This window comes from Astatotilapia calliptera, chromosome 12 (genome assembly GCF_900246225.1).
Source record: "Astatotilapia calliptera chromosome 12, fAstCal1.2, whole genome shotgun sequence".
NCBI lineage: Eukaryota > Metazoa > Chordata > Actinopteri > Cichliformes > Cichlidae > Astatotilapia > Astatotilapia calliptera.
In genome coordinates, this window is record NC_039313.1 from 37,511,895 (window position 1) to 37,525,823 (window position 13,929).

General features: G+C 41.9%; 2 long non-coding RNA genes across 3 annotated transcripts; both read left to right on the forward strand.

Moving 5' to 3' along the window:
* Positions 1-8,867: 8,867 nt before the first annotated feature.
* On the forward strand, positions 8,868-10,526 carry LOC113034012 (uncharacterized). The gene is made up of 3 exons (XR_003274110.1): positions 8,868-8,914; positions 9,365-9,530; positions 10,501-10,526. It is a non-coding gene; the product is annotated as an uncharacterized LOC113034012 (long non-coding RNA).
* Positions 10,527-11,049: 523 nt separating this feature from the next.
* LOC113034185 (uncharacterized) lies at positions 11,050-12,666 on the forward strand. 2 transcript variants are annotated; one of them, XR_003274128.1, is made up of 4 exons: positions 11,050-11,107; positions 11,244-11,311; positions 11,822-11,865; positions 12,591-12,666. It is a non-coding gene; the product is annotated as an uncharacterized LOC113034185 (long non-coding RNA). The 2 variants fall into 2 exon arrangements; XR_003274127.1 differs by lacking the exon at positions 12,591-12,666 and having other exon boundaries at positions 11,822-11,920.
* The last annotated feature ends 1,263 nt before the right edge of the window (positions 12,667-13,929 follow it).

A 13,929-nucleotide genomic window follows, 5' to 3' on the forward strand; every position in this document is an offset into this window, starting at 1 on the left:
CAAAATCACTAGCCCGACGTCCTGGGGCTAGCGATTTTTCCAGTCGGTCTACCAAAATCTATCTCTGCCCTGCCCGTCGGGCTATCGTAGGAATGAAAAATATATGTCAATGCTTTTGCATTCTTTCGGAAATGTAGCTGGGTAATTATGTCATTGGCATCGGTGAGCCACTGTCAATATATTTTTTGCTCTCATTTTGCAATCGTGCGAACTGTGTATAGAGAGCGACAGTACTGATTGGTGAGTGACGATAATTTGCGCACCGATTCCTCTGACATCGTCTTATCAATCGTTAGCTTACTATGCAAACATGACAAGTGAAATCTCCCGCAGCAAGCTTAAACATGTGAGAGGTTGATCGCACAGAGGATCGCTGAGTACGTGTGTAAAAGCAGCAGGATATATATTTTAGTTCTGCTGAGCCAAATAAGACAGGTCAGGGTGAAGAAGGGACAGCCAAAGAAAAGCTTACCACAAAACGGAAAAGTTATGACAAATCAGACTATAAGGCAAAAAGAAAGTGCAGCTTTATGGTTTCATGGACAAAAGAATTTCTGTGGCTGCAATATGACAAGCTACAGGGAGTGCAGAATTATTAGGCAAGTTGTATTTTTGAGGAATAATTTTATTATTGAACAACAATGTTCTCAATGAACCCGAAAAACTCATTAATATCAAAGCTGAATGTTTTTGGAAGTAGTTTTTAGTTTGTTTTTAGTTTTAGCTATTTTAGGGGGATATCTGTGTGTGCAGGTGACTATTACTGTGCATAATTATTAGGCAACTTAACAAAAAACAAATATATACCCATTTCAATTATTTATTTTTACCAGTGAAACCAATATAACATCTCCACATTCACAAATATACATTTCTGACATTCAAAAACAAAACAAAAACAAATCAGCGACCAATATAGCCACCTTTCTTTGCAAGGACACTCAAAAGCCTGCCATCCATGGATTCTGTCAGTGTTTTGATCTGTTCACCATCAACATTGCGTGCAGCAGCAACCACAGCCTCCCTGACACTGTTCAGAGAGGTGTACTGTTTTCCCTCCTTGTAAATCTCACATTTGATGATGGACCACAGGTTCTCAATGGGGTTCAGATCAGGTGAACAAGGTGGCCATGTCATTAGTTTTTCTTCTTTTATACCCTTTCTTGCCAGCCACGCTGTGGAGTACTTGGACGCGTGTGATGGAGCATTGTCCTGCATGAAAATCATGTTTTTCTTGAAGGATGCAGACTTCTTCCTGTACCACTGCTTGAAGAAGGTGTCTTCCAGAAACTGGCAGTAGGACTGGGAGTTGAGCTTGACTCCATCCTCAACCCGAAAAGGCCCCACAAGCTCATCTTTGATGATACCAGCCCAAACCAGTACTCCACCTCCACCTTGCTGGCATCTGAGTCGGACTGGAGCTCTCTGCCCTTTACCAATCCAGCCACGGGCCCATCCATCTGGCCCATCAAGACTCACTCTCATTTCATCAGTCCATAAAACCTTAGAAAAACCAGTCTTGAGATATTTCTTGGCCCAGTCTTGACATTTCAGCTTGTGTGTCTTGTTCAGTGGTGGTCGTCTTTCAGTCTTTCTTACCTTGGCCATGTCTCTGAGTATTGCACACCTTGTGCTTTTGGGCACTCCAGTGATGTTGCAGCTCTGAAATAAGGCCAAACTGGTGGCAAGTGGCATCTTGGCAGCTGCACGCTTGACTTTTCTCAGTTCATGGGCAGTTATTTTGCGCCTTGGTTTTTCCACATGCTTCTTGCGACCCTGTTGACTATTTTGAATGAAACGCTTGATTGTTCGATGATCACGCTTCAGAAGCTTTGCAATTTTGAGACTGCTGCATCCCTCTGCAAGATATCTCACTATTTTTGACTTTTCTGAGTCTGTCAAGTCCTTATTTTGACCCATTTTGCCAAAGGAAAGGAAGTTGCCTAATAATTATGCATACCTGATATAGGGTGTTGATGTCATTAGACCACACCCCTTCTCATTACAGAGATGCACATCACCTAATATGCTTAATTGGTAGTAGGCTTTCGAGCCTATACAGCTTGGAATAAGACAACATGCATGAAGAGGATGATGTGGGCAAAATACTCATTTGCCTAATAATTCTGCACTCCCTGTATATCACCAGGGGTGCACATAAGTGGTCCGCAGGTGCGCATTCGCTGTCAAAATAAAAAACGCGCACAAGATAAGAAGATGCAACGCGTGTTTGTGTACATAGGATTATTGGAGGAGGACAGACATTTGCTTAGAACTCTTAAAGATGTCGAAGAAGCAAGCTCCTTTAAGCAATTACTTTGGTTTTCCTCCACCTCCAAAGAAATGTCAGAAGGAGTCTGAACCACAAAAGAAGCGCGTATTCTCGGAAAAATGGTTGCAGGAGGTGAGCTGGCTTCAAACAAATGATGAACGCACAGAGATTTGGTGCGGAATGTGCAATGAAAATCCCACTCTAGCGGACAAAAACACTGCCTTTTATATGGATGCAAACACGCGTTGCAACTTCTTATCTTGGGTGCATTTTTTATTTTGACAGCGAATGCGCACCTGCGGACCACTTATGTGCACCCGTGTAAATAACATAATGTTCTGCCGGGTGTGTTGTTGGTTTTCCCTCGATTTCTGAGTCGACAAGCGACTTTGTTACTGGGACCAGTAATTTTAAGAAAGGCCCCCATTAGAACCCATGAGAAATGCAAGAAATGCATTATTGCTCAGTCTGCAATATCTTTCCCAGAACAAACACCAATTGCAAATAACATACTAAAAATAAACCTGAAAAATCTGTTTAGAACAGCGTACTATGTTGCAAAGAGTGAACTACCACTGGCAAAATTTTTTGCAAACTTCAAAAAGCAAATGTCCTAGATCTTGGTTCAACTTGCCTCTTACCCGTGACTTCAGTGGAAATTTCTAATTCAGGATCTGACACAGACTGATTCATGTCCTACACAGTTCTTTTTTTTTTTTTTTTTTTTTTAAATGACATCAGAAACAGCAGTATGCGACATTACGTGATGGCAGAGCTTCAGTTCATCCTTTGTCATTTTTTTTTTTTTAATAAATAGGACAGGGGGAATGAATGAGAGAAAGAGGGGAGAGAAAGAAAGAAAACCAAAGGGGAGAAGAGACGGTGAGAAGGGGGGGAAGAGAGAGAAAAAAAAAAAAGAACTCCTGGGTCACCTGTATGGAGAAAAAAAACAAAACAAACAAAAAAAACAAACAGAGGAGACAGCAAACAACAAAGAGTAACATAATAATAGAGAAAACAAAGCACCATCACAATAAACTAGCTAGTCATAGATATCAATATTTACTAAATAATAAACGATATTGTGCAGCACGCAAGATAGACAGCGCACAGTGTGCTTTGAGGCAGCAGCCAAGAAAGCTTTAGTCCGCGTCTGTGAATACCCATGTGTGCATACCTGTGTGGATCAGCATGCTTGCATTCCAAAGGTTTCTCCATGTAATGATCTGCTAGGGAGTGTGGGGGGGCCACAGCCCCGTCCTCCAGGCTGTGAAGCGGGTATGGAGGAGATCAAAACTCCAGACATCCAGAGGCCCCCAGAACACAAGAGACCATGGAAGACCAACAGAGGGGCAGCCGCGCCACTGTTCCAGTAAGAGCTGAGGAGAGTCCCAGATGAGGGCTCGCCCAGCAGCCGCGGAGCAGAAGTCAGGGGGAGTTGCAGTGACGCGCCCGTGAGCTCCGCCGGCCCCCAGCTGTGCCTGAGTGACCGAGCCCCAGGCCGAGAGGCCGGGGGCACCCCACCTCCAAAGGGGCCCGAGCGAGCCCCAGGCCCCAGGCCCCGACAAGCGGCCGCCAAGGAGTGAGCCGGTGTGTACCCGGACGCCCACCCCCAGACACAAAGAACCACCAACACACCGACACCTGAGGGAGTCCGCCACCGGCAGGGGAAGTGGTGGTGGGTGGAGATAGGCCTCCAAACCTTGGAGGGCCTGAGGTGTCCCCAGAGAGGTGGCGTCTGATACCCAACCTGACATATAGACACAGACATACAGGCACACACAGACACAAACATCCATTCCCACCCTCATGCTCTCATATGCACTCACTCCACACTCAACCAACGTGGAGACAGACATAAAGAGACGCTGTACACACAATCACACTCCTCAAGCGTACTCTACAAACCGGGTCTAGGTACCCTTGCCCCTGGAGGGGGGAATTGCACCCAGACCCAGGTGGTGTTACCCTTTTCCCTGCGGTGGGGAGAGGCAGACCACCCCGACTCCGCAGCAGCAGGGAGGCCCCACACCCCAGACCGCAGTCGGACGGCCAACTTCTCCTACTAGCCCTCCCGCTCCAGCAGGCCGCAGAGAATGGGGGTGGGAGAAGACTCCAAACCTCCCTCCACCCGCTCATTGTAGTGTTGATGCATATGTGTTCTAAGGTGCAATTAAAACCCAGGAGGGCATGGAGCTACCTGCCAAGGAGCAGCAGGTAAGCGCATAGTCCCTCCTGCTAGCCCTCAATGACTAAGTGTATTTAAAATTGAGAGGTGGGCAACGACGTCAGGGGTGAGGTATACACCCTGATGGTGATTTGGACTCCGTGATTGTGCCCACCCCCAAGATCCTATATGTATGTGTAATGAGAGTGTGAACAATGTGAATGTCTAAGTTGTGGGATAAAATTGAGACAGAGGCAGCCAGAAGGGGACGGGGAGGGGGGGGCTGCACCGGCAGCACCCTGCTCCAGGGCCGGGCCCCCATGCACCCACCCGCCCACAACCCCGGCAACACACCAACCAGGACCCAAGCCCCCGAGGCCCGGCCCGGGCCCCAGCCCAGAGACGGAGCGCCCCCAGAACCTCACGCCCATCCCGGACCCACCCAGGGGCAGCCAGGTTGCCAGGTCAGTAACCCACGTCCGTCAGCACAGACCCTCCCCTACACAGTTCTTACAAGTTCATAGAAATTTCTGTTCAATTAGAACCAAGTATTTGAGTTGATGATTGTAATTTTCATACAATGTTGTAATTTGTGTTTCAACAATTTTTTGATTAATGTTTTGTTTCCTTTACAATATTATACTTTAATGTATAATATTGTAAAGGAAACAAAACAGGAAACAAAACATCAATCAAAAAATTGCTCTCTTTTTTATTCGGGCTACTTAAATTTATTTTGGGCTACCAAATACTGAAGAGTCCCTGCCCGAAGGGCTACCAGGGATTGTGAAATTTTGCGAGCCCTGCTCCCAAAAAATCATCCCAGGCTATATGACAGAGAATGTGCATCTTCTTTTTGTTTTGCATATTTTAATTTATATTGTATTGTGTTGTGGTTTGCAGTGTTTTGTGTTGTTTCACTTTAAATTTGTTTAAAAGGAAAAAGCTGAAAATTTAAATAGTTAAAAGTTGAAATGTAAATTGTTGGTTTGCAGTGTTTTATAGTTTATTTATGACATTTTATGTGGAGTGAATAAATAAAAGTATATTTACAGTGGCCCCTTGAGACAAAACACGTACAAACTCCGAAGCACAACAGAAGTGCTCCAGGATGCTAGGGGCAGTGTCGAGCTTTTGTTACCTAGTGGCTACAAAAGGTACCAACGACAGGATTTGGTGTGTAGTAGTCAGAGATGGGCAGTAACGCGTTACTTGTAATGCGTTACTGTAATCCGATTACTTTTTTCAAGTAACGAGTAAAGTAAGGGATTACTATTGCAAAAACGGTAATTAGATTACCGTTACTTTCCCGTAGGAACGCTGCGTTACTGCGTTACTAAAACCGTGATTTTTTTGCGAGACTGTCTCATGACAGTGACGTAAGCGAGTGCGCCATTCATGACAACAGCTGTGTGCAGATCAACAGTGGATCATATATCGAGTGCGGGAGAGAGTATGGGCGTGCAGCGTTTAAAGCGTGGAAGTACTGACCTTACTTTAAGTTTGATTCCATAAAAGGTGACAAAAACATTAGCGTCCATTAGCGTTGTGCATGGGAAGAAAACTTCTTTTTACAGCGAAAAAAAACCCCTAAACTTCCAAGCAAGCACCGAGTGCGCTTTGACGTAATGGGAAATTCACAGAGAAACTCGCGGATTCTTCAACTGACCGCAGCACACCTGCACCAGGGTAAACCTTTGCCTACGCTACTCCTGCTTTACAGGTGAAAATAGAGCAACAGGACCGCTAGTCTTTGACTTTATTTATTTTCTGCTGTGTTTTACTTTCATCTATTTGAAAGAGTGAGTGTAAACACACCAAAAAAATATATTTTATGTGCTGGAATGTGCAGAAAATAGGTTTAAATATTAAACAAATTTCTTCCAGTCAGAGAATGTTGCATATAATTAAATGTTTGCTTGATGCATAAAGTTAAAAGATTAAAACTAATAAAACAAGTTTGAAAAAGGGACTTTTCCATTTCATTACATTTTGTATGATGGATTATACAGGGAGTGCAGAATTATTAAGCAACGTCCTTTCTTTTTGCAAAATGGGTCAAAAGAAGGACTTGACAGGCTCAGAAAAGTAAAAAACAGTGAGATATCTTGCAGAGGGATGCAGCAGTCTCAAAATTGCAAAGCTTCTGAAGCGTGATCATCGAACAATCAAGCGTTTCATTCAAAATAGTCAACAGGGTCGCAAGAAGCGTGTGGAAAAACCAAGGGGCAAAATAACTGCCCATGAACTTGAAAAGTCAAGCGTGCAGCTGCCAAGATGCCACTTGCCACCAGTTTGGCCATATTTCAGAGCTGCAACATCACTGGAGTGCCCAAGAGCACAAGGTGTGCAATACTCAGAGACATGGCCAAGGTAAGAAAGGCTGAAAGACGACCACCACTGAACAAGACACACAAGCTGAAACGTCAAGACTGGGCCAAGAAATATCTCAAGACTGATTTTTCTAAGGTTTTATGGACTGATGAAATGAGAGTGAGTCTTGATGGGCCAGATGGATGGGCCCGTGGCTGGATTGGTAAAGGGCAGAGAGCTCCAGTCCGACTCAGACGCCAGCAAGGTGGAGGTGGAGTACTGGTTTGGGCTGGTATCATCAAAGATGAGCTTGTGGGGCCTTTTCGGGTTGAGGATGGAGTCAAGCTCAACTCCCAGTCCTACTGCTAGTTTCTGGAAGACACCTTCTTCAAGCAGTGGTACAGGAAGAAGTCTGCATCCTTCAAGAAAAACATGATTTTCATGCAGGACAATGCTCCATCACATGCGTCCAAGTACTCCACAGCGTGGCTGGCAAGAAAGGGTATAAAAGAAGAAAAACTAATGACATGGCCACCTTGTTCACCTGATCTGAACCCCATTGAGAACCTGTGGTCCATCATCAAATGTGAGATTTCAACCCGTTCTCACTCCCGACGCGTAAAATAATGACGATTTGTCACGTCCCTTAACTTCTCATGCTGACGCCTAAGGTACCCTTCCACGTTTTTATGTGACGCTGTGGGTTGTCAATTCATTCCAATATGAACGCGCTCGCGGCGATCAGAGACGCTTCGAGCAGAGGCTCCAGCCATCCATTTATTCCAATAATAACCCGTCACGGCGAAACATGACGCCGTGAAGCACAATCTAACTGGAGACCCGGGGACCCTCTCCGCGAACGGGTTTTTCTCCCTAATTTAATGCTTTCTTTTAATGACATCGTTAACGTTTCTCAACAAAAACACGTGAAAGTATCACTGATAATTCAACAATAAAATGGCTTCATGTTGTGGCCATCACACAGTGTTTTCCAAACTGATTCACGATCTGAAAGTGCGCAGATTTAACGTACATAATCCTTTGTTAGGTTTATTATTTTCATTTCACACGTAAAACACATTTATAGATTCATTCACCACTCCTGTTAGTTTTGGATGCGCTCGGCTCCAGCCAATCAGACCAATTTACGCAGACGCACTAATCCCGTAACTGCACACTACCCATAATCCTCAACCGCCGTCGCTATGGGAATGAAGATAACAACAGCTTGGTGCTACCCGTTATTCCTTTATTTACTCTAAAATAATAACCAGCGATAATACGAAATTAAACTGGCCCAGTGTTTAATTATGTAATTAAAAATTGCAAATTTTAGTATTTTATTTTTTACAAATTGCAATATTTATCTACAGCGCGCCTTTAGCGACACGTCAACAGATCTTAAGCAAGGCGATTGGATGGTTTTTACTGCAATGCATCTTGGGAGTCGCAGTAAATGTATCTTTCAACTCACGGTCCTGCAGCGAAGTTTTCGACTGGACACGAGGCAGATCCTAGCTAAGTAAGTTGTGATAAACTGTGGGTAATTTGCATGTTCACTGAAATATTAATTTCAGTGATATTAAACTGATATTAAACTTGAAATGTTTTCACAGAGCAGTCTGTGTACCAAGAGAACTACTTCTGCAAAAGTTTATTTAATTTTTTTTGTGATGTATTCTCATGTGTAAGACACTTGCTTGGCCACCCAGCTAATGTTAGTACTGCTCTATTTTAGCAATGTATCTTTTCTGTAATCAATTCAGGTTTTTTTTTAACCCTATTCACGTAATTAACTCAATATTAACGACTTTAATCTCGTAATTGATTTTTTTTCTAAATATGGTGTAATACTGCCTCGTAATATAAGTTATTTCTTTGGTCATAAATTATTTTTGTAATCATTTCACCAAAACAGACCTGAAATAATCCCTACATGTTCCATTTTCATTTGCAGAAATGACAAAGCTAAAAACCAAACCATGCCCTTCCTGTCAGGCCCCAAACACCTGCAACAGGAAGACATGCAGTGGATGCCTGGGCAGCCTGAACCTAAAGGAGGGATTGAAAAAGAAACAAGAACAGTTTAAAAACAGTAACTGGGCTGCCTCTGTTAAAAAAACAGAAATGCGAGCAGGGTGGTTAATTCAGCCCAGTTGTCAGTAAGTTTAAAAGTTCTGATCTAATAAGTGGTTGGTCTGGTAGACAATTCTTTATTAATCACAGTTGTCAATGTTTTCTTGTATATCATGAAGTAAGAAACTAACAAGGCATGTATATACACATAAAATATTAATTTATAAAAGAGCATAAATAAAAAAGTTATTCACATCAGAATAACATCATCACACTAAAGACATCCAACTAGAAAAAACTTGTTAAAAACTATTTTTATTTAAGCTACTTCTGATTTTTAATTTAATCGGCTATTAACTGAGAGACAAAACATTTCAAGATGGATTTTATCATACATTTACAGGTTTGGTCACCATAAATACTTTTTAACTATCGACAACAATAAAACAACAAAGATGTGAAACTTAAAGGTTTGTTATACATCCGTTTGCTTACATGAAAGACTGGCTGCATGTTTTTCTTTGTTGTTCTTGCAGGTTTCAAAGCTACATGCCCTGGGCTACCAGCCAATTCTGTTTCTTGGACAGTTTGACCGTAAGGGCCGTATAGTAGGGGACGTGATCACTCAGATCGAACCAGCGGAAGGTGCTGCACGTGACATCCTCATGAAGATGAGGAAGCTTTATGAACACCTTCTGAGAAGTAAGATGTGCTTTGTCCATTATCTGTAACCAGGTGTCCTTATCAGGTAGCCTATCCTAGCTGTCTTTGGGTGATACTCATGGTACACCCTAGATAAGTAGGCAGATCATCACGGGGTACATAGAGACAAACAAGATGGTGAGGATGAGGATAGTTAACAGTCACCAGCTATTCTATTCTACTCTACTCTATTCTGTTCTGTTCTATTCTATTATTCAGCCAAGTTTCAGACCAGTAACCTTCTTGCTGTGAGGTGACAGCTGCCCTACATGTCCTGTTGCTAACATGAAAATAGTGTTATATCTGCCTTATTACCTCCCCATGTGTCGGTCACATCACCAAAGCTAGCCATACTGAACCTCTGGTGTTACCCACCTGAACAATTTTGTATGTGTGTGTGTGTATAGTATGGTCTTTCACACTCATGTATATACAAATGTAATTTTAAAAATCTTCACAAAAACCAGACCTGATAATTCTCTTCGAGACTTTCTAGTATAACAAATGTTATAATGTTACCAATATGAACACCAAGATTCTTAAATAACTTATATACTTCTTAAGAGGTCACCTGATTACCTCCCTGAGGTAGTTAGCATCACCATTGTACAAAACTCCTAAGTCACAGTACTAGCTTGAAGTGTCAAATGTTATGCACTACAAAGTCAGGAAAGTAGTGTCATCAGAGGAAAAAGTCATTATCTATCTGGATTTATAGTCACACTCATTAATTTTTTAATGTACAATGTAGAAAAGCACTACAGATGTCACACTACCCCCGAGGGCACTTGTACTGAATGATTTGGGTCAGTGAGTGTGTGAGATGACTTATTTGATGCCAATATTTACCAGTTGTATCTTTAGTAAAACTTAACTGAAAACATGCAAATCACTACTTATTATGTGTTTATGTGTACTGTACATTTTTTCAACCCATTTTAATGAATGTTTAATATTTAAAATTTTTCAGAATTACAAGCTTCACCTCCTGCTAAACGTTCTACACCAGCAGCTGGACCATCCTCTGCTGACAGTGTCGATGCTGGACCAGTCCCAGACCCACAGGCTCTAAACCAGGAATTTATTCTTCATTTAGAGCCTGTACCAACATCTTCCCTCTGTCAGCCTCCTGCATCCTCCTCTTCATCTCTGCTTCCTCCTGCATCCTCCTCTCCAGCTCTGCTTCCTCCTGTATCCTCCTCTCCATCCTGCTCCTCCTGCATCCTCCTCCATCTCTGCTTCCTCCTGCATCCTCCTCTCCATCTCTGCTTCCTCCTGCATCCTCCTCTCCATCTCTGCTTCCTCCTGCATCCTCCTCTCCATCTCTGCTTCCTCCTGCATCCTCCTCTCCATCTCTGCTTCCTCCTGCATCCTCCTTCCATCTCTGCTTCCTCCTGCATCCTCCTCTCCATCTCTGCTTCCTCCTGCATCCTCCTCTCCATCTCTGCTTCCTCCTGCATCCTCCTCTTCATCTCTGCTTCCTCCTGCATCCTCCTCTCCATCTCCACATCCTACATCTCCCTCAATTTCTACGGTGTACACCTCGGATGTCCCAAACAAAAAAAGGACAAGGAAAGGTTAGATGTTATGGTATTGTAAATGTACGAAACACATGACAGGTTCGTTAAGTTTGTTAAGATTTCTTTTTCTTAATTTTTGCATTTTTTCCAGTTTTACAGAACTCATGTAAATATTTCATTTGTTATTTTTCAGAATGCCGAAAACACCGTACACAGAAGATTTTCAAATATGAAGAGATAGTAGACAGGAGAGTTGTAAATGTAAGTAATTTAGCCTGCTGTTGTGCAGATTTGTTTGCGTCTTTGGACTTCCCGGATTTGAACTGTGCCTGACTGACTATCCATAAGCTTTTGTATTTGATGAATCTTCACTAATTCAGCCACTGAGTCAGGATTTCACTCCAAATAGGAAATTAAATAAGAACAGACCACCTGATACGACCTGGTCGTGCTGCCTTCCTGATGTTTACGTTCTTTAAAGTCCTCCTGACATCATGCTCAGAAGGAGTGATTGATGTGGAGGTGCTCCTTCCCATTCAGTAACATCTGCTTCAGTTAGTTTTGCTTGTGAGCCACAATGTAAGCAGTGTTGCTTTGCTGACATGCACTTGATGCTGGCAGTACAAGCATTATAGTGGTTCTTATGTTTTTGTAAACTAATTGTATAATATATTGAGCCATTCAATAGTACACAAATGTTTATAAGCTCCTTTTTGTATGCAACTTGCATGTCTTTCTTAATTAATTGTTTGTTTATATCATGTTTTTCAGGAAAAAGAAGAAGTTAAAGTCAAGTGGAAGCCTTGCTCAACATGGTATGTAGTAACAACTTTGTTGGACGGGAACAGACATTCATATTGTTGATAAATAGTTATCACTTCAATTTGAATTCATGTATTTGGACTAAAGTAAATTGGGAGCTTTTAGCTGTCAAGCTGCTCTTCTGTGAGGAGCTTGATAGCTGTCCACCTCCAAAGTCCATTATGAGTTTTGGAGGTGGACATGGTCAACACTTTTAAGAGTAGGCATAAGACTTTACTTCTTTATAGAGCTTATAGTTAGGGCTGGTTCAGCTCAGCCCTTAGTTATGCTGTAATAGGACCAGACTGCTGGGGGTTAGTGTCCCCCCCCCTCTCTCTCTGTCTCTTTCAGGGTTATGCAGGCTCAGTATTGGTTGAAGATGCAGTCACGTCTCCTTTTACTGAAAACTCTCCCCCTCTTCCTCACCACCATCTGTAAACATACATGTCTCAGTAATGCAGTTCATGCATGTTACTAACTAAACTTCTTCCCTGGAGTTTCTGTGCTCTCTCATCCAGCAGGTTCCGATGGATCGTGGCTGCTGCTGTGGTCCTGCTTGACGTCTGCTTCATATATTAATACTCTCTGACTTGATTTGATTAATTTATATTACAATGAAGGTGTATAAAGCATGACATGAATATAGAAGATATTTCATCCTAAAAAATTGTCATATGTCACAACCTAAATTGTCCTATTTTGTGTGTGGTTGTTGTTTGTTATGTTTTTCTCCTGACAGTGGCAAAGTGTGGGATGACACATGGGAACCTGCGCAGTTTTACACACAGTAAACCAGGCACCACAGGTGGCAGAGATCGCACAGTTCACAGCTTGCAGTTCAGCATAAAAGTTCAAAATAAAATATTTACTATACATTTCAACCAGTGTCTCTGTTTCACTCTCTAATTGTGGCTTAAGTACCTAACATATTCATGAATCTGATCGATCAATAATATCTTCCCTGCACTCGACATCTCATAGTTTTACATATCAGCCAACATTATTGTCTACATGCTCATAAATATAGAAGTGACTTGCTTATTATAACATATTACTGCACGTATAGTAAGTAACACCTACTGTGTATGGGAGCCTAAAGCAAAGTTAACTGCACCAGTACCAGCTTCAGAACATATTGTATATTATATGTTTCTACCTTTTTGTAATATGTCATGTTTAGATGCAGTGACAATTGCACATTTGGAGTTGTGGTCATATGTGGTTTTTATATACAGGGTATTAAAAAAATTGACATTTTTTGCTATTTTTCTTGTTTGTTTGCACAATATTATTGTGTACATATTACATATGTAACATTATGGTTAATATTATTATTAGATATCAAAGATACAATTTGATTGAGGGTTTTCCTGTCATAATTTCAATAAAAATGCTATTACACACGTAAACAATAGGATCAAAATAAAATTTTAGAAAGTCTGTTGATCAAATGCTGATTTTCAAAACATTCTAGAGGAAAACAGAGATAAAATAATCTGAACAGTAACAGTGATCGTGGATGATGATGGAGGCTTGAATGGATTATTCTGTTTCAATCAATAGGTTCGTATCTATGACAATAATTTGATAAGTTTAACAGGTTGGTTTAGGCCTGGCAAAAAAGCAAATATTCACAAACTTTTGTTTTTGAAGAATGTTGATCTTTTTTGGGATGAAGCTATCTGGCAAAATGAGACAGCCCTTTAACCTCATCTGTACGTCTATCATGTGGCTGTGGTACTGGATTTTGGTTTGATGCATATGCAGGTTACAGCTGGGGAATGGCAGTATGTTGTGGATTGATTTGGCATGTTCAACCACTGTTACACCAAACTCTCTCACTTATAACATGATCAAGGCCTCTTACCCAGTGTCATGGATTCTCTGTAGTTTTGGGGACACGGGGCCAAAGTCTGAGGCAATAAGTCAGATCAAAGAAGGCAATGATTCTAAAATGGGAGTTTACTTATGTCATTGTATATATCCAGGAATATGTGCCTGAGGATAGTTGTGATGAAATCAATATTAAATCAAAGTATTCCTTAATTACCACAGCTGACACGAGTTCTCCATAGCTG